General features: G+C 36.9%; 1 protein-coding gene across 7 annotated transcripts in view; it reads left to right on the forward strand.

Moving 5' to 3' along the window:
- The window catches only part of LOC131549005 (zeta-sarcoglycan), a 304,880-nt gene that overhangs the window by 140,583 nt on the left and 142,605 nt on the right, over window positions 1–21,692 (forward strand). Inside the window, exon 1 of one of the 7 annotated variants that reach the window (XM_058790778.1) lies at window positions 20,929–20,947. The exons of the other annotated variants lie outside the window; for them this stretch is intronic. The gene's annotated coding sequence lies outside the window, so the exon portion shown is untranslated. Of the gene's footprint in view, window positions 1–20,928; window positions 20,948–21,692 lie in introns of those variants that run through there. 7 annotated transcript variants of the gene reach the window in all.

The following is a 21,692-nucleotide window of genomic DNA, read 5'->3' on the forward strand; positions in this document are numbered from 1 at the left end:
CACTTATTCTGTGATGGCATATATGATGATGATGTCGGGTTTAGATAGCAGCTGGAATACGTCCATTGCTACACTGCTATATGTCAAGCTACTAATTGATATTTGTTTTACTTATTCCCAGGATAAACTACTTTACTTATAAAATATAGAACCTGATATAGCAACTTGGCTCTCTTGCATCAGTGTTGAGGAATGTATTTTTAAAATGTTGCTTGCCAAGCTACCTCCTACTTATAATGTTTAGTTAAATTCTAATCAAGCTTCCCTGCCGGCTAATGACATAAAGTAACAAAATACATTGAAGCTGCTTAAGGGGATGTTTAACTGGGATATATAAATGTTCACTGATATAATTTATATTTTACTCTGAGCCATCATGCATTACAACCCTTTTTTAAGATTACACCCTTATTTATACAAAGTGAAAAACATAGAACAGCAGCATTAAACATACATAAACATATTTTTATCGAAGTAGAAACGGTGTTTTAAGAGTATTTTTGGACATTCTAGAGAAGGTTTCGATTTTAAACATTCCATTTATCAAAGAACAATTTCACACATACATCGTCTTCACATACCTCAAGCATTATTTGATATAGAAAATGTAAGAAATTTTAAAAATAAACTAATTCTAAGAATAATCAGCCAAAATAAAACACTTTTCAACAGCCATTTAAAATAGTGTACTTCATTCGAACACAAGCACTCGACATATGTGCACTAGAAAGCTTAATTCTTCTCCATTGTCTGCACTATTTTTTTTAAAGTTATAAGTTAAATGTTTATACACATATTTAAACTTGAATTGTGTGCATCTCTTATTTCCCACACAGAATTGCTCGTCTTTAGTTGTTGTAGTCTCTCGTAGTTTTTTTTTTTTTCACAATCGTTTCTTTGTCGACTGTGAAACAGCGGTCCGAGGCAGAATCCTTGTGGAGAAACTAATAAAAAAACAACAACCTGGTCTCATAAAAATACGTACCTCTGCGCACTTTTTGTGCGACACCCTGGCACGTTTTTATTACGTAGATATTGGTACGTATTGCTGTTTTTTTATTACGTAGCTTCAGGTACATATTGCAGCGATTCAGAATTCAAATATCCGGGGACTGTCGCTAAAGGTTAATGCTCTATCGTGTTGGAAATTAGCCCTACACCAAATCCAACCCTAAACCTACCCGATAGTGTTAACAAATGCAAAACTGATATAAAACCGTATTAGCTGATGCAACTGTGCCATTTCAACTTCCTATTACGCAGATTTTAACTGCTTTGTCGAACCGTAGTTATTACACGGAATTCGAACCGGTGCTTCTCGTCTCTTAAGTCCGTCTCCGTACTCCGTGAGCTACCGAACGAACTTATCATCTCTGAAAACCCATAGATATGAAGCTGGATGTGTGCGATGCTAACGTTCAAAAGTATCAGTTTTCAAATCTCCCAGCATATTAATATTGTTTTGAAGTCATAGCATGATATTCTTCAAGTAATTGTGTGAAAATTACGCTTTATTTATCGTAACTCTGTAAATTTGTGTGAAAGTGTTCATTTATTTTGGAAACTGCAGTGATATGTACTTATTGGTACGTATTTCATGTCACGCTAAAAAGTGCACACAGGTACGTAAATGCCATGAGACCAGGTAGAAAAAAAATGAACTAAACTCACAAAAATAAAAAAATAAATAAAATAAACTAAAATAAAAAAGTTTGTGGTGCATACTTGAGCTGAGTGTACCGAGGATTTGCAAACTTTTGACTGTTTACATACAGTATAGTCATACAGTACTGATGGTGATGATTAAATTTGTCACGTGCGCTGTATGCATACTTTAGCGCACCTAAAAAATCATGATGAATTGCTTAATATGTGAGTTAATCTGTTCTTCCTAAGCGGGCGTTTCTTGACTGGAAAGCTGAACTAGACTGCATGATGTGAGCCTAGTTTCCTAACACTGAATGCTATAAAGATGTGCTCGCACTGAATTTATAGTGAAAATAAGGTGAAGAATTATGCTTTCTCTGACAGCACTGAGGACACAATCTGCATCAACGTTTATTGCATGTGCACATGGACACACACACTCACACTGTGTTTAACACTGTCGGATAAAAGCCTGTGTAACGGGACTAGGTGAGCAGATAAATTATGTAAATGCTGTAATGAATGGTTTGCCTGTATATACTCTCCCTCTCTGTCACACACACACACACACACACACACACACACACACACACACACACACACACACACACACACAGTCTCTGAGTTATGAGGTTTAGGTTAACTTGATGGGGGATTTTGCACAGTGAGTGCCAGTTTTACCCACATAAACAAATCTCTTGTGTGTTTATGAGTTTTTGCATGTCTGACAGCCGCTGCCCTGTGGTGCATTCATGTAGGTCAGTGCGAGACATGTTTTTTTGTTTTTTTTTGTGTGTGTGTATACATTAGCCCTGTTCTAAAAACCTAGTGAACTGCTCTGTTGTCTGTAGCCTACATAGACAACTGCCTTAATGCGATAGTTCACCCAGAAAAATTCTCTCTAGATATTGTCAAAATATGTCTGATTATAATACCAAATTTACCATTTTAATGAACAGTAATCTTTGTTAGCTGTCCACTTATGAACAATCATTTTATTACAAGTCTTGATAATTTCGAATTGAAAGATAATTGTATCATATCGTATTGTGTCATGTAATGAATCAAATTCTATTATGCATGTATTGTTACACCCTTAATCTTCAAAATATTGTGTTTTGGTGTTCCACAGATGAAAGTCATACAGGTTTGTATGCCGACATGAGAATGAGTAAATGTTTGGGTGAACTACCACTTTAAGACTGGTGAAGTTAGTCTTTAGACTTGGCCAAGGTCATGTTTCTTTTCAGCCTGACCAAAGAAAACCCTTAAAAACCAGAAACTCCACATGCCATATAACACTTGATTTGATGTTAACTTGTTGCTATAGTATAATGTAATACTCTAATATTCATAAGACATGTATATTGCATGGAACATTTCATTATGATTTAGATTTTTTAGATATTAGATTTAGACATTTGATTTTTGTCAGTATTTAATGAAAATGTATTTACAATTTACATTTATCTTGATTTGTCCACCAGCTTGGATGAATTTATTACTCCCCTGTGGCAGTAAAAACAGCTGAAACCAGACTTACACTCCAAGGTTGGAGTTTTATAGGTGGCAAAATAAACAAAAATACCACCCAAAGTTCAAAATACAGGGGCAAAAAATGCTGCTTCACAATTAAACCTAAACCATTTCAACTGTTGTGATTGAAGTAAAATGTGAATTGGGTTTTACATTTACTGAAGATCTGCTCAAGCTGCAAAACAAAAACAACACAAAAATATTTAATGTATTCTGTTAATCGACATTAATAATCATTATTACAATATCAAGGGCAGTAATCAAAAATAATGATTTTTGTCATAATATTGCAGCCCTACTCTATAATGAGTTCCTGTTTTTTTTTCCCCTCCTCTTGTTTTATTGCATAATTTATATATTTTATGTAGGCTATTTAAAATTACATTAACATCATAACATTATGCAATTGTTGTGTTAATATGGCATGAATAACTTATGCTGCCTTTGAGCAGCATTAGGCAGTCTGTGCAAATAAACATGCCATGTCAGATGCAGCTTCTGTGCCACCTTGGCAATGAAACCCTTTGGGAAACCCACTTGGTTAGTGTGAAGATTTTAACAATTTTATTAAAATTTTAATAATCTAAAGAACCTTTTTTTTTTTTTTTTCATTTGTGCAATTTAAATGTTGCGTGGATGTTAACGTTTCTTCATTGAAACATGTATGCCAATAATGAACCCTTTGTGCAATGGAAGAGTTCCATGGACATTAAAGGCTCTTCTTGGAACCATAATATATGTCAAAACAGAACCAAATGTTTAATAGTGTAAACAAGTTTGCTGGTCTTAGCTGTTCTACACTAGACGCCCAGCATGGCCAAGCTGGTTTTTAGCTGATTTAGCTTGGAGGCCAGCTGAAAAGTGTCCAAAACCCTTCTCAAACCAGGCAACAGTCTGGCCTGACTGGACTGGGAGACAGCTAATACCAACAAACCGGCCTAGGCTGGTTTTCTGCATGGGATGTCAGGGGTGGCTATTGTGTAATTGTGTCTTCCCATTAGCTCATTTTATTTGGGAGGAACACAATAGTCTCGAGCGTTTGATATGTTTGACCTATATCAAGATGATTACCCTTAAACTCTGCTTTGAGCACAGTGTAAGTATCTTATCTTCAATCTTGTCAAGTGACATTTTCACATTTAGGTCACATAGCTACTTTACGGGAGATGCTGGATGCAGCTGGCTTATTTATCTAATCAAGAGGTATGACAATTATTCAAAATACCATTTTGTTTGGAGAGCTGCTGCTCTAGTGTGGCAAAAAAATTAACTCCACTGTAGTGTATGACACTTCTCTAGAATGAGACACTCCTCATCTGAGTTGTTTGTGTATTTTGAGAAGGGTGAAGTGAGGGTGATTTCTGATATACGGTGCTGTATGTTGTCCTCTTGTCTCTATCTCTCTCACTCTCTCTTTACTCCTCTCTGCCACGTTATGTGAAAAACACTAAACTAACTCAGCAGATAAATGGCTCCAGATCAAAACAACATCAATTTAGGGAGGAGCGAGAGGATAAGAGAAAGGAAGAGGGAGGAAGCAGGAGACACCCATCCAGGATTAATTTTGTACTGAAGTCAGATGAAAGACATTTTCTATGTAGCGTAGCATTATACAGTACTGTTAAAATTTCAGGAATATCGAATGGGCAAAACATTTTTACAACATTGCGCAATGTTGGATTTTGGTTGAAAATGCATTTGCTGGAAATTAAAGTATGTTTGAATGAATGAATGAATGAATGTATATTATTAAATATAATATTATTTATTGGGCGCACGAGACAAATTTCTCACAAGTGAATTAAAAAAATAAAAATAAAATTAAACTGAGTAGAACAGTGCACACAGGAAGTCTTAGTTTTTTTTTTTTTTTTTTTTGAAGAAAGAAACCTTCACCTCATGACAAATTATATCAATAACTTACCAAAAAAGTTATGAAAATAATATATGAGAGTCATAACATTTAAGTGTAGGTTACCTACAGGTTAATTTAAAGAAAATAAGACTAGAGCGCTAGTAATATGTCAGTTATTCAGATTTATTTTACATAATTTGAATTCAGAATGATAAATTATTATGAAGAAATATAAAAAGACTGAAGGCTCATCCCTCATTTAATTCCCCTCTCTTTTGCTCGCTATTAGAGTTTTATGTTATCTTTAAGACATTTACTTCAAAAGATGTATGTGGCAAAAACATTTTGATGATGGCATATGCCATACCAGGTTAGATGTGGTAAAGGGGCTCTTAAAATGTGCTAACAACGTCATAACAATGTTTCTGCAATATTGTGAAAACGCATATTAAAAAAACAAAAAAAAAACAAAAAAACAAAAACAAAACACAGACATCTGTTGTATTAAATACTGTATGTAGGATAAACCGTTATCACAACCTGTTCACAACTTATTATAAAAAGGTTTTTACAGCTGGGATCAACCATTGATGTGTAAATTCATGTGTACAGCGAGTGTGTTTGTGTGTGCATGTGTATGTTGGGAGTGAGTGGGATGCAGCTATGTTTGGCCTTCACATATGTGAGCCGACTGCGAACTGCGTAAAAAGATGTCTGAAATTATTTATGGGATGCAAAAGCCAACGGCTCACGTTCCCTTGAGAGAACCTGAGTGTATCAAAGTAATAAAGTATTTTTGGCGTGTTTTAAACGCCCTGTTTATCAAAATACGATTTCACACGCACATTGCCTACATATCTCAAGTATTATTTGCTATAGAAAAAGGAAACTGAAAAAAATAAATAAATAATGCAGAGAATAATCAGCCAACAATACAATGTTATTCAACAGTAAATTTGTTGAAGACCCTCTCTTGACACTTCACAAATACACTCATTAATCTCTTACTTGCTCTTGAAGGTCACAAAGTCCCAGCTAGATTGGGTAGTTTACTGGGAAGCATGCAAATTCAATTTCCAGCTAAGAAGTTATTAAAGCCCTCAAACTGAAAACTATATTGGTTGGCCCCTACCTGTCACTACCTTTTAGGATCAACCTATATCACCATTCCTGCCTTCCCAATAGAATAAACTTTGAGCCATAAATGGGAAAACATTGGTAATAAATACCTTCCTCAGCTTGTCAACCTACCTTTTAGCTTTGGAAACATTGGTTCCAGTCTTGACTGGTATGATTATGATTCCGGAAAACTGTTTATCGCTTCTTTCAAAAGCGGTATCCTTCCCAACGGCTGGTTTCAGGTATCTGCTGTGTTTGTTTGTAACTATTATGTCATGCACAATCCACCAGTGAAGGTCACCAATGCTCTTCACGATGGGGAGTTTGTACTGAATCCTTCATCTACCTTTGGGGGTCTGCAGTGAATACCTGGAGTCTGACGTATGTCTTCACAGTCCAGTCAACAGCCTCTGTGCCAGGTGGACAGACGTGATACTGAGCCTTGCTGCCAAGTTCTTCGCAGACATCCACCCCACGGTGGTAAACAGGTGGCAAATTTTAGTCAATCCTGCAGTCACCAGGACCTCCTGCAGAAGTGGATTTGTGTAGCACAGGCTTCCACTTAATTCAAAGCGCCTAGCCAAACCTGTCTGAAAAACTTAAGTGATAGGTGTGCTAACATGCATTTCTTTGAGAAAAGCCTTGTAGACCAGCTTAAAGTGGTCAAGACGGTTTCTGGAACATTATTGTGTTTTTCCACCAGTTTGAATCCAGTCCAGAAGATCAACCATGTACTGTAGAGCAACCTGGACTATGTAGATTACATTGGTGCCTGTGATTTCTGTGATCTACTTAGGCTTATAATGCTTTTGGGAAACACTTTAATCTGATTTTAGCTGGATTTTTGGAAACTGACTTTATTGGAATATTTAACCTAGAATTACTTGCTTACCCTTTTGTTTTTAACCTGCATGACACAAAATTTGACAAATTTGTCATAGAAGTCTTAACAACGATTTATTCAGTGATGAAGTTGAATATGTTCCACACAAAGTAATCGTGCTGTATTGTTGCAAGTCTTCTGATTTTGCGAGGTAATGTACAGAAATGTGATTTACTGATAATTTTCCTGTCTAGTAAGCTGTTAACATGAGAACTGCTGAGACTGGATCTTTGAGTTAGTGAGCTGAAATTTGTGAAAACAATACATTAGTCCGATTTTTGAACAAAATTGATTGGTTTATTTCAAAGAATTGGCTCAAAATAATGATTTATTCACTGATCTTGTTGAGTTTGTTTCACACTAAGCTATTATGTGGCTACATAGCTGTGTGAAGATTGTGTGATGATTCTTCAAATAATTCTCCTGTTGTGTTTTCTGGAAAATAACAACATAAGGATTTGGAACAAATCGAGGGAATGATCATTAAAAAAAAAAGAGAGTTTTTCATTGGCGGTTGAGCTATTCCAGAATTGCACTGGTTTTTCCAAGAAGTGTAGTGAGAAGGCTGTGGGCATCAGCATATTTAGCATTGACAGCGGTTTTCTTTATAACCGCTAGCCAGAAAACGTCTATGTTTGGCGGCATCATAAAAGAGCGTGCACTGATTCTGTCAGCAGATGAGATTTACACACGCGTCTGTCGCTTACCTGCCTTGAGCTGGGCCTAAACCTCCCTGCCTCGTCTTTAATACCCTACCTCTGCGGGCTGCTCTGCTGTCCCATTGATTTCATGTCTTTCACTAAAGCTTCGAGCTGCATGCCTTTCTGGTCAGCTGATTACATCTAGACCCAACCCTACATTTATAACACAGACACACATACATGCACTTGCTGGATCCGTGACTTAGCGAAGGTCACATTGGGTTTGTTTGCACGGGTTGCTGTATTCTTTTCTACGTAAGGCTCAATCATAAAGCATAGCAAGGGAACGAACAAACAAAAAGGTGAACTATTGAATGTAAGGACATGCTATTAGATTGGTTGTTTGTGTATGTGTATATCTGTTTGTAGCCATCTGACTTCTCTCAAATAAACAAAGATGAGGATTCCTAAAACACTTTATCTTTTTAAAATGCTTTGTGCATGCCTCTTACTCGCTTGGTGTTCACACATACACATGACAAGTTCGATAACTGGCAGTTCAAACAATTGCAGTGTCTGTAGGTAACAAAACCGTTGTTATCATCCTATCTTATCGTTAAGTTCTTCAGCTATGTCCTTTTGCCTCTTTGTCTTGGACTTGCTTGGCTTCTTATCGGAGCACCAAGCCATGACTGCAGAATTCCAGGACTGAATGGAGAGATCTGGAAAACAGTGGCTGCATGGAACCACGGCATCCACTAAAATTTGATCAAAATGTGGCAATAACACATAACAAATCATCTTCATATTATGACACTTGCATTACAATATTTTAAGTAACTAAAATGTCACCCTGCACATACCTGCGCAAATGTTTCTCCAATGTGCAAGATCTATAACAGCTTCTGAATTTTTTTTTATGGGTGCGCTATTAATTACAAATTAGTTCATTACAAATGTAACTTTTAAATTATATTTGTTCTTAATAGGGATGTAACGATTAACCGCGAGCCGGTTGAAAATCGATTCAAATATGTGACGATTCAAATCGGTTGAGATGCGAAACAAATCGCGATTCAATTAGGGTAGTTTATATGAATGCATGTCTGAGGGGAACTTACTGTCTTTAGAAAAGTTTAGATGGTATTTTTCTTCTTATCTTGCCTCTGTATAATGCATATTAAAGTTCATAAGTGCAGCGCTGCTTTGTTTACAGCGGAAACCAAGGAAACGCTTAAAGCGCCACCTGCTGGCAGAGATTGAATCTGCGTCTCATTCAGCTCGTCTGCTGTTTCTATGTATAATTTCTCAAAACTGAAGTCATACCATTCTGTTTTTGCTTCAAATTTCGAAATTATACAGTCTAATTTAGGTTAAAAACTGCTCCTGCTGCATGTATGCAGCATCTTTGTTTGGATCATGATTAAAATGCAGTGGTTGCCTCTAATTTTAAATGGAAAGAGCACAGACAAAACCTTATTTAGTTTTTATGAAGAGATTTCTTTTATTTATGTTACTTATTTATTTGATTTGGGGCTTGTTTTAAAATTTCAGTTTAGTTGTTATTTACATTTACATTATATTTACATTTTGTTATTTAGCAGACGCTTTTATCCAAAGTGACTTACAAATGAGGACATTAGAAGCAATCAAAACCAACAAAAGAGCAATAATATGCAAGTGCTATATTAGTATATTATTATAGTGTTATATTTCAATTTCACAAAGAAACGTGCAGCATTTTGTCCAAGCAATAATAAAAGAACATATTTAATTTATAATTTGTCTTAAATCTCATTTTCTTAAAAAAAATCATGAATCGTGAATCGAATCGTGAAATCAAAATCGCAAATCGAATCGAATCGTGAGTTGAGTGAATCGTTACATCCCTAGTTCTTAATAATAGAAATGTTGTATAATGTGTGTTGAATGGCATATTATCAAACTATTACCAAATTATATTACCAAATCATATATTACCAAAAGATGTCAGCTTAAATGAATCACTTTCTCTGGGTTTTAAATTAGTCCTCAGTTAGCAATCAGTTTCCCTCAGGGGAATAGGAGTTTTTGGATTTATTTGTTTATTTGCCAAAGGTTACGTTGATTTATTTATTATTTAGTCAGATTTAGTCAGTGGAACAATGCCTATTCTTTTTCGTACGTTTTTTTTTTTTTTTTTCACAGATATCACAGAAATTCCTGTTGAAATTCCTGGATTTCACTCAAAAAAATTTACCAAAGAAAAGTAAACATGACTGCACCCTATAGTTGGCATGAAATTTACTATTTGTGATCTATATTTGAGTAAAATGGCTTCTCGAATGAAAAATTGGAAATGTGAGGCGGGTCATACTATAATTATCAATTGGGAATTGATTAAATCATTTCATTTCTGCCGTTTGCTGTGATTTCATGTGAGTGACTGATTGCTTTGATTTCATGGTGACTTTAAGAACAATGATCTAGTATGCTATTATAAATTCAGGATTAATTTAGCATTTATAATCTTGTCCCCTGATAAGCCAGGACTAATTTTTGAAGCATTGTCTTCTAGCTACAGTATATTGCTATTGCAAAATAGATCCTAGTACACATTTTTCCATTGATAAGTGACATCTGTGCTTCCCCACTCTTGAGAAGCACCAGTCGCTGCTGCTGGAAATCAACTTAGTCTCATTAATACTGCATGAAGGCCTTTTCTGTTTTGCCTCTTGAGGTTCCTTGTTTTGACAGCGTGTCCCCGCACTAGACCAGACCCCTTTCAGCCACCCTGTTCCGAATAAGGTCAAACTGTTGCATACAGTGCATCGGTGAAGCGAAGACCTTTTAGAAAGCATCATGGTTTGAGATGCGTGAACTTTACGCTGTTTTGATGCTTCAGAACAGTTTGACATACTAAGTGAATGCATATCTTTAGTTTGGGCTCATACTAAAACACACATTTGCTTTTAAGCAATTAAACCTTTCATGTAAGTTTGAGCTATTCACTCATGGGGTTTAGTTCAAAAAGAAAAACGCCTGGGGCTGTTTTTTGTTGTGCAGCAAAGATGCATTCAGAACCATTATGTGTTTGGATATAGCTAGGTGTGCGAACCTGAAACAATTCACAGCTGTGGCAGGTGGCCTCTGCTGGAGCATGTAATGTTTACCTCTGTTATGGGGCTTTGGATTTAAGTGAAAGCCACCAAGCTTCTCCCATAGCTTGGAAAAACAGAGTGGATATCTATCGTGTGTCAACAGGCGGCATATTTGATTGACAGGCTGGCAAGGGGGTGAGGCTTGTCAGCACTAGGCATTTCAGGCAGTTAGACTTACGCTGTCACAGATAACGTCACAAACAGAACCAGCGAACGAGTCAGCTGGGGTGATGTAGCTGTAGCGGAATGCCAGCTAACAAAGTTGCGACAATCTGAGCACTTGAAAGTCCTTGTAGTTCAATCTGGGCCCATATGTAGGCTTTTTTTATTACTCTTCTAATTTGTCACACAATGCTGTGCTTGCGTATTTTGAATTAGCATTCTGTTTTTTTTTTTTTTTTTTTTCAGTCTGTGGTCCCTGTCCCTTAGCAGCCTCTAAAATAGAAGCCTAATTAGCTTCCCCAGGTAGTGAAGAGAGAACAGAAGACAATATCTGGCTCCTTGTCAACACACATGGCGCCGAGTGCACAAATAAAGCAGTGTGCGAGGGTGGGTGGCTACAGGGAGGAGAAACCCACTGTTTAAACATCAGGGTGCTTCTGCCAGAAAACTCCATTTTTGGCTTGTCATACTGGGTCACACGGGGAAAACTCGGGCACCAGTCCCTTCAGGCTCGATGCACGGCTGCAGGTAGCAACAGCCTGGTGGAGTACTTGTGAATTTTCCCCTAGTTAAATTGGATTCTCTTTGTGTGCTTTGGCTGTGCTGCAGAAAACATGCGGGACAATTGGGGAATGTTGTATCCCCTCTTGAGTGCCAGGATGTTCAGGTATTTGTTGGAAGCCCCCTGCGTATGGTGAGAGACCATGTAACATACTTTCCCAATGCATTTTGTTCATTCTTACCTCACAGGAGATATCCTGCCAGCTCTGAAATGTGAATCCTTGTAGGAAACTGAACTTGCGTCATCCACCCACCATGTTTAATTGTTTGTTTTTTCCTACCAGCACAGTCTTACAAAAAATAATTAGCACTTTTAGCTCATTTAGCTCATCAAAGACATATAAATATGGTCACCTACAGGTGCAAAATGCAATGAAAATTACAAAGTAAAACTTTATCAACTCACAGCACAAAATTAAGCTCTAAAAGATATGCTCCTGACCAACAGGGGCAATCCATTGATGATGAATTTTGGCCATATTTGTCAGCCGCATACATCATTGAAGCAAAGTAACCATTACATTGCAAAGTAAGAAAGAAATTACAGTAACGTACACCTCATGAGGAAAGAGACAATTTTATAATGGTTACTTTTCTTAAATGAGACATCCTCTGAAGTAATCCAGCAATCCAATGTCCAACTCAAAATGCATGTGGTTCATGTTCATATAGTTTTGTTGGGAGTTTTCATTGCCCCTAGTGGTTGTGAGTTTCCTAGTGGTTTTAATTGTGATGTGATTTCATTCTGTTTGCTTTGTAAAAACTAGTTAGCATATTTGCACTTCTGGTTTTATCAACCCAAAGTCAATGGTTTGTTTTTAATTTTTAATTTTATTTATTTATTTGATAAATGCCTGAAACAAGGTCTGTGAAGCACAAGCTCAAAATGTTTTCACACTTTATTCTATGAAATAAAATACATTAGTATATTATATTGTCATGACCTCCCCGTCTAGGGTTAGGAATGTCGATAACAAATAAAGCAATTAATTTTATCCATATCCCTTCTCCTGTCCCAGCTCACAAACAAATACTACCAAAAATAAAATATATTAAAATATATAAGACATATCCTTTTTTTAATACGTTTAATACTTATTAACAACAAACAAATATGACTACAGATGTTTGGGACATTAGATCTTATAACCAATACATCATATCAGGACAACTCATCTACTCACTAATCCACTTTTACAGCCTTGTTGTGCTCATGCTATTCTAAAGGTGTGTTCATTACCGTAATTACGAGATACCAACTTGTAAAAAGCGTTCACGTCCTCGTAGAAGTCGTAATTACAACTTGTGAACTGGGAGCTTTCAGAGAGCTACGACTTGTACCACGTGACCGCTGCACCTCACACGGAACCAGAGAAAAATGGCTGCGCTTTCAAAGAAAGCTATTACTGCTCTAAAAAGGGGGAAATAGATACACATATAGATACTATAATATACTATAATATAAAAACGTATTATGTAAGTGTTCATACTGTTATTATTTTGTTGTTGTTTGTTTACGTTAGCAATAACACATTTATCGCTGTCATTAATAATAACAACAAGCAAACAGACATTAATTATTTTTACCTGACAGTTCTGCAATATTTAGCAGTAGCATACAAATGTAATTTTATGTGTTTTACAGCTGCCAGTAACATTCTTTCACGTGGTCACGGGTTTTTTTGTCTGTCGCTGTAGAAATGGACAATCCCCAGTCCTAGGACGTGAACAGAGTTGAACGTCACTTGTTGTTATCTCGGAATTACGGTAATTACAACATGGCATGAATGCAGCATAACTCAAATTTTCAAACTTTTCAATTTTGTCAGAAGCTTAGTGGTCAACTGTGCAACTGTGTTGAAGTTTGTTTGCAACTCTTTTACTTCTGGCCATTGTGCTTAGGCTTTGGAATTCATAAAAGGTTGTGTTAATTTGTGTCATTTGAGTATTATAAACTTTTGTTGGTCACTGAGTTTATTTTCTGTAATATTGGCTTTTTGTCGAGGGAACAAAGGTCATGCTAACTTCTGGTTGTCCTAAAAAAAAAAAAAAGGAACAGCATCTCTGCAGCACTTTATTGGCAAATAGTTGTGTTCTTTAGCATAAACATGAAAATTGCCTATCAGTATTCTCTCAATACATTTGTCAGTATCTTATACAGTTTTGCTATCGAGTTAATGCAAGTTGTTTTAAGTAATTTTCAGTTTCTTCTCAAACAAGACAAAGAGACAGACAATGTAAGTGTTAATGCATTCTCTGTGAAATTTCACCAAAAAGCACTGCCATATTTTTATCCAGATGCTTCCTAAAATCTCATATTGAAGCACAAACGAAGAGAAAATCACACCATTAGTCTTACTAATGTATGTTTTCCTAGCAGACAATTTAGTGTTTTCCTTGCTGTGATTTCATGTGACGCGTGCCACCAACACACGGAGCTGTCAGATCCATCCTCATCCTCCTACTCGGATGACGAGGGATCGTTTCAGAAAGCTTTGAGCGTTCAGGCGGCTAATGTTTTAACTGCGCTGCGCTCACTCGTGTAACGTACGCTGTGAAAGATGTCATAATTGTGCTTAGATTGCACAGGACACCTGCTCCATTTTCCTTGCCTAGTCCAAGCTTTCTAATCTAATACACAACATTTGAGACTGGAGTGATAGCGCGACGCGGCCGAGCGTGTGTCTTTGAAGCTTGACAAACCGCGTTAGACTCGAAGTCTTGGCACTGACATTCAGTTCTAGTAGAAGGCACTAATTAAAAGTGTAAGATGTTGATTAAGATTGAGCTGGCTATGGAGATACCCTTGAGGGAACCTCAAAAAGAGCTGAACGTGAAGTAAAGGGAGCAGATTAACAACAGAGGGGCTTTACTTCAGAAAGACTGTCGCCCCTGTTTATGCAGAGCTAGAACTGTCGATACCTCTGTCTTGATTCACCTTTGAAAAGCCAGAGAGCTTGTACAGAGATGGCAACATTTAATTAGCTGCAAATCTGTGCTGTCTGCTGCCTGGCATTAAATTACATCCCTGACTGATATGACCTTTTTAAATGATGTATCGATTTGTTAATACTGCTTAGCATTAACGCCTGGGTACCATGATGTCGTCGCACGAAATTGAAGTAATATTTGTGCTGGTATTGATTCAGTGAAAAGGCGGAAGACGATGTGATATTTTCGGGTCTGTTTGCTTAGTGGATTCTTCTTTCCTGCTGGGTTGACACAACACTGCCTCCCTCAATCTCTCTCTCTCTCTTACACACACACACAGTTTTTTGTATTAACTGAAGAGGCTGAAAGTACTTGAAAATAAATGATCAAAAACAGAACAGCATGTTGCACTCACATTAAACATATTAACCTGTCAACATTGCAGCTGATTGGCTGAAATCACCATGGGACCTTTGGGATAGTTACACTTAATTAAAGAGGAAATGAAAGAAAACATTTTTTTTTCTTCTTACAAAACAAACATTACTACATTAGTAGTACAAAACATGCTCTATTCAAAACTAGAACTGTCTGAATTCTCGTACTTTCAGAGTGTGTGAGTTGAATTAAGAACTCACTGACCATTGATGAGGAACCTTCTTTTAGTATGTGTTGCAAGGTTACACACATTTACAAATTTAGTATGCGGATGACGTCATAATTGTGAGTTAGATTTTGAATCTGTTTCCATCAAGGATATTTTACAACATAAAGCTGCAAATACATTTACCAATGTTTGGTGAATTTTCGCAAGCACAGTCCAGTCAGTTCAATAGGCAACCATGCAGTTATTATTATTTTGCATGAAGGCGAAATTTCCCTGCATAAGTTTTTCAATGGGTTCAAATTAGTTACAGTGGGGCAAAAAAGTATTTAGTCAGCCACCAATTGTGCAAGTTCTCCCACTTAAAAAGATGAGAGAGGCCTGTAATTTTCATCATAGGTATACCTCAACTTGGTCAATAACAACATTTCATCTCAATACTTTGTTATATACCCTTTGTTGGCAATGACAGAGGTCAAACGTTTTCTGTAAGTCTTCACAAGGTTTTCACACACTGTTGCTGATATTTTGGCCCATTCCTCCATGCAGATCTCCTCTAGAGCAGTAATGTTTTGGGGCTGTCGCTGGGCAACACAGAATTTCAAGATTTTCGATGGGGTTGAGATCTGGAGACTGGCTAGGCCACTCCAGGACCTTGAAATGCTTCTTACGAAGCCACTCTTTCATTGCCCGGGCGGTGTGTTTGGGATCATTGTCATGCTGAAAGACCCAGCCACGTTTCATCTTCAATGCCCTTGCTGATGGAAGGAGGTTTTCACTCAAAATCTCACGATACATGGCCCCATTCACTCTTTCGTTTACACGGATCAGTCGTCCTGGTCCCTTTGCAGAAAAACAGCCCCAAAGCATGATGTTTCCACCCCCATGCTTCACAGTAGGTATGGTGTTCTTTGGATGCAACTCAGCATTCTTTCTCCTCCAAACACGACAAGTTGAGTTTTTACCAAAAAGTTATATTTTGGTTTCATCTGACCATATGACATTCTCCCAATCCTCTTCTGGATCATCCAAATGCTCTCTAGCAAACTTCAGACGGGCCCGGACATGTACTGGCTTAAGCAGGGGGACACGTCTGGCATTGAGTCCCTGGCGGCGCAGTGTGGTACTGATGGTAGCCTTTGTTACTTTGGTCCCAGCTCTCTGCAGGTCATTCACTAGGTCCCCCGTGTGGATTTTTGCTCACAGTTGGGTGAGATCTTGCGTGGAGCCCCAGATCGAGGGAGATTATCAGTGGTCTTGTATGTTTTCCATTTTCTAATAATTGCTCCCACAGTTGATTTCTTCACACCAAGCTGCTTACCTATTGCAGATTCAGTCTTCCCAGCATGGTGCAGGTCTACAATTTTGTTTCTGGTGTCCTTTGACAGCTCTTTGGTCTTGGCCATGGTGGAGTTTGGAGGTTGTGGACAGGTGTCTTTTATACTGATAACAAGTTCAAACAGATGCCATTAATACAGGTAACGAGTGGAGGACAGAGGAGCCTCTTAAAGAAGAAGTTACAGGTCTGTGAGAGCCAGAAATCTTGCTTGTTTGTAGGTGACCAAATACTTATTTTACAGAGGAATTTACCAATTAATTCTTTAAAAATCCTACAATGTGATTTTCTGGATTTTTTTCCCTCATTTTGTCTCTCATAGTTGAGGTATACCTATGATGAAAATTACAGGCCTCTCTCATCTTTTTAAGTGGGAGAACTTGCACAATTTGTGGCTGACTAAATACTTTTTTGCCCCACTGTATGCCTATTTGTCACATTGACCAACAACTGCTTAGATTGAAAGTGACTTCTGTGCCTTTTGACAATAGACAATGGGCTTTTTTTTTTTTGCCTGTGAAACTGCACCAACATTTTTATAATGTGACCAAATGTTAAAGGCCCGTTCACACCAAAAACAATAACTGTTGCAATAACCATAACAATAACTATATTAGCATCAACAGCAACAGACGATAATGTTTTGGTTAATATAAACACGCACTTCAGTTATGTTGTCTGCCACTATATGCTCAAGCTCTTTATAGTTGAGTGGATTCTGACTGGATGTCAATGTTTTTATTGTTCATCCATTGGAAAATCATTCTAAAACTGATTCCATTATTAACCTTTCTCTGACATTAATGTTATTGCTGTGGTGTGGACTTAGAGCAATTATTATATTATAGTTATCGTCATTGGTGTGAATGGGCCTTTAATCTTACATTTCCTAAACTTTTAACAACGTTTGTAAAACCAATATGCATATCAAATTTACGGCTGAAATAATCTACAAGACAAGAGTTGAGATGGAGTAGCTGGAGCTGAATAAATCACTGAAAACTGGTAAGGAGGAAAATAAAAAAAATGCTTCAGTAATCTACTGCAAAAATTGCTGTATTCCATCTTTGTTTCCTCAAACTCCAAACTAGGACTGTCTTGACTTTGAAGTCTTTGCAGACTGTGACTAGATATTGTCTAGTGTAGTGAAACATCATTAGCAGGGCAGGTTAGCACGATCTGCTGGAGTATTGCTGGGATAGCAGGGTTTAAAAGAGAGGGTAATAGGCTACTGTACCTCCTTACAAGATTTGTGTGTGTGTGTGTGTGTGTGTGTGTGTGTTTGAATCAGCTTTGTATGACTCATAGTTCCTTTTATCCAGAAAAAAGCAATCATGACACATTGGACAGTCTATTGCTTTCATTTTTCACCAAAATTTTGGGCAGAGGGATATGAAGGCAGGGCCAATTTTCTGCCTAAAAAGAGAGAAATAATTGAACAGTTTCAATCAATGAAGCCTTAAAACAAATATTCAAATCAATACACCATAACAAACTTAATACTGTATAAACTTAAATCATCTGGTTTTATGATCTGCTTGTGCTTTTCAAAGCATAATAAATGATGGTGAATGTTTAATTCTACATGTCAGTATTATTTTAGTCTCACTGAGATGCCATTATAGTTTTTGTTAATATTTTGAATTATATATTTATTTATATATATTGTCTGCTGTCATGTTGATTTTAGTGAAAGTTTTGTTTTTGTTGTTGTTGTTTTCAGATATGTTTGTAGTTTTTTTTAAATCTATTTTTATTTCAGTTTTAGTAGGCTACATCAAATTAAACTAAATGAAAATTAGATTTTTTTTTAAATATTTAATTTCAATTAACATTATTATTGTATTTCAAGTAACTTTTAGTTGGAATTAAGAATAATAACCTTGCTATGTGCTGATGTATAAATTAAACACACAATATATATATATATATATATATATTAGTGCTGTCAATCGATTAAAAAATTTAAAATACTAGGATTTCCTGTAAATGTGTTGAAATAAAGAAATTCATGACTAACTAGTTTAAGGAAACATAACCTTTCACACCCGCCAGGTATGAGACATAATCCTTATTATTATTTTGTTTTTATTCAGCCATTATCAGCCTTTATACTGGCAATAAAACTTTTACCATGCCACATCGCTTCAATCCCAGTATACATTTACCCAACTATTATCAAAAGTATTTCTAAATAAATACAACAAAACATTTTCTTGTGACCTTACATGAAGTATGCATTATAAACAAGAATTGGACCTGGTCTGCAGCTGCATTAGAGCTAACATTAGCATCATGCTTCATAAGACAATTTATGAGATTAATAGCACACTTTTACTCAGAACTCACTTAAAACCACCTTCGAGTGTTTGTAATAACTTCCCTTTACGATCACATGTGGAATGTTGTTAAAATATGCTATTATAGCCTTTTATATCGCTGCACAAATTAGGATTTGAGATGTACACATTCAACTCAAGAAAATCACACAAACCATGTCCTATCGTAATTGTGTGTTTATTATATAATATAAGCTATAGTGGCTGTTGTCAAGTTTATTTCTGCTGTGTAAAAGTATTAACATGTATGCTCTGTTGAAAGTCACGTCATTTATGTTACAACCGCTTCTCCGTTCTTAAGTTGCCAGGGATACATTCCAAGTATAATACACATTAGTAAAAGGATCTATTTTAATTTGTCTATATACACTTTGGGCGGGCACGGTACATTATAAAAGTAGCCCAAAAACCGCAACCCATGGCTCTGTAATTTTTCCCTCGACTTTTTTCAAAATAGCCTACTTGTGCTGCTGCCCTGGCAACACTGGTGCTGTACCCTCATCACACAATGATAGATAACCTTCCGCGCTGCGATGATGGGAAGAAGTTGGGGTCAAACCTTATCAAACAATTAATTTGCATTAAAAGAATATTAACGCGTAAAATTTTTTGGATTAATCGTATGCGTTATCGCGTTAACGTTGACACCCCTAATATATATATATATATATATATATTCTTATGTTGTGCAACACATAGGGGTTAAATTGCAAAAATGAAATGAACGAATGAATGAAAGAATGAACGAACGAACGAACAAATGAATGAACCAATAAATAAATAAATTCAGTTACTGAAATGAATAAAAAAATAATGATGATAGATGAGAAATTAGGAGTTAGGCAAGCTTCTTGACTTGGCAAATGGTTTACCCTTCTCTTTAGTCTCTGCTTTTGTTATTTACCTGCCCTGCACTTATATCTCTGTTTGTCTGTCTGACCTCCCCCCTCAACCCCTTTTTTTTTTTCTCTCTCTTTCTGCTGGAACAAGCAGATGTAATCTGAGTGAGTGAGTAGTTGGTGAGCGTGTTAATAGTGTTAGGCTGTAGGCAGGGTGCCGTTCTGGTCCAGCTCGGCTGCACATGCATTTGATGGATCACTCCACTGTCAGATCAATTTTAGAAATGCATTGGAACCAGAGAGACAAAGAGAGAAAGCGCGAGAAAGACAGGGAAGGATAGAGAGGGATGGTCAGGGGCGGAGTAAATCGGGTACTGAACTGCACCAAGCGGTATAAAAGGAAGGACATATAAAGACACTGGGAATGAGAGATATAATGACGATACCAGGAGGATGGCAGAAACAAAGATGGGCTAAAACGGTATCTCTAAAAAATGCGTGGGAGACTGAAAGGTAAAAAAAATAAAACATGTAGTGAAAACTATCCAATATTTCCCTCTCCATCACACTCGATATTTATAGCAGATGAGGACTTGAGGCTAGAGAAAAAGAATGATCTCTTTCACCCATGTGGTGAAACTGGTGGAAACTGACTATTAACTAGACTCCTCCGCACCAACTAAAACCCACTTTCTTCGCATTGCATGCCACAAATATGTCGAAAATGTGCACATACTCACTCCTCACCACAACAGGAGCAGCAAAGGTCATTGTTACCAGTGTGTAAGTGAGAGGGCTATTGCTAAGGCTTTGCAATGCTGAAGAGCTTGGAGAGGAGCTTCAGAAAATGTTGAGGGACACTCTGGCTGCCTGATTAATCCAAATACTGTAAAACCAAAATTGCAATATGGTTTAGTGCAATTTTCAAATGTAATAATAAGACTAATAAGATAACATTATTATTATTATTATGGAGCTTAAAAACTCTTTAATTGTATTTATTTATTTATTATCGTGATGCTTAAAAATGTATTACATTTAGATTATTATTATTGTTGTTATTATTTATTTTTTTATTGTTATTATTATTATTTTCCTAATTGTGCAGTCCTACTTCTTCAGTGTTATTTGCAGCTCGAGTTTAAGTCTTTGGAGTTTCTTTGTCAGTTTTTAGATTTGACTTTTTTTGCAGGTTGAGCTTGGAGACCAGGTCAGGGGACTAGTTAGACCAATTTGGCCAGGCTTGGAGACCAGCTAAGAGGCTGTATTCCCCCCCTCCCCAGCTGGGAAGGTGCTCACTAGTGCCAAAATGCAGTGCAACTTCTTCCATTCTTCTATTTGTTCAGTCAAACAGGTAGTCTCATCCACAAACTTCACTGCATTGGTTGTGCCAAAAGAGTTGGACATGCTTGAACAAACAGAACAATGTTTTGAAAGAGTCAAAGTGTTTATATTCCTCTGGAAGTCAACCTACGAATGGTCTGTACACAGTTGTCTCTGCATGACTGAGATAGGAGAAAGTGTTCTAACATCGAAAAATTACCTCTTTAGCACTCGTTTTCTAAAGAACTACAAAATAAAAAGTCCTTTGTTGAATTGACAAAAAAAGGTCCTTTTTTGACATCAGGCTTTAAAACCCTTTTTGCTTTAATTGGAGCATTTATTTTTAAGAGTGAATAGTGTGGAGAAGATTTGAGAGCTGTTGGAGAGTGTTTGGAGGGAGTTTAAGAAGAGTTTTGTTGAGCTGGAGAGCTAGGTAAAGGGAGTTTTGAGGTTACGGAGAGGTTGGGGAGTTTATGCAGCGGATGTGCTTGAGGTCTTTAGTTGAGCCGATGCATGCTGAGAGACTGTGAATTAAAAAGCAAAGGGAAGATGTGACTGACAGATGGAGCTTGTGGAAGAAGTGACAATCGTCTGTCCACTTTTTCCCCATCCCACAAATTTCCCGGTCCAGTACCACTCTCTAGCTTTGTTGTAAAGCCTAGCAAGCTGCCTTGTTGCCTATTGCCTATAGGCAGCTGTCTTCTGAGGTAGCATTCTTATCATAATAGAGCCTATACATAAGACACAAAAGCAACAACTATGCATCACACACACAC

This window comes from Onychostoma macrolepis, chromosome 01 (genome assembly GCF_012432095.1).
Source record: "Onychostoma macrolepis isolate SWU-2019 chromosome 01, ASM1243209v1, whole genome shotgun sequence".
NCBI lineage: Eukaryota > Metazoa > Chordata > Actinopteri > Cypriniformes > Cyprinidae > Onychostoma > Onychostoma macrolepis.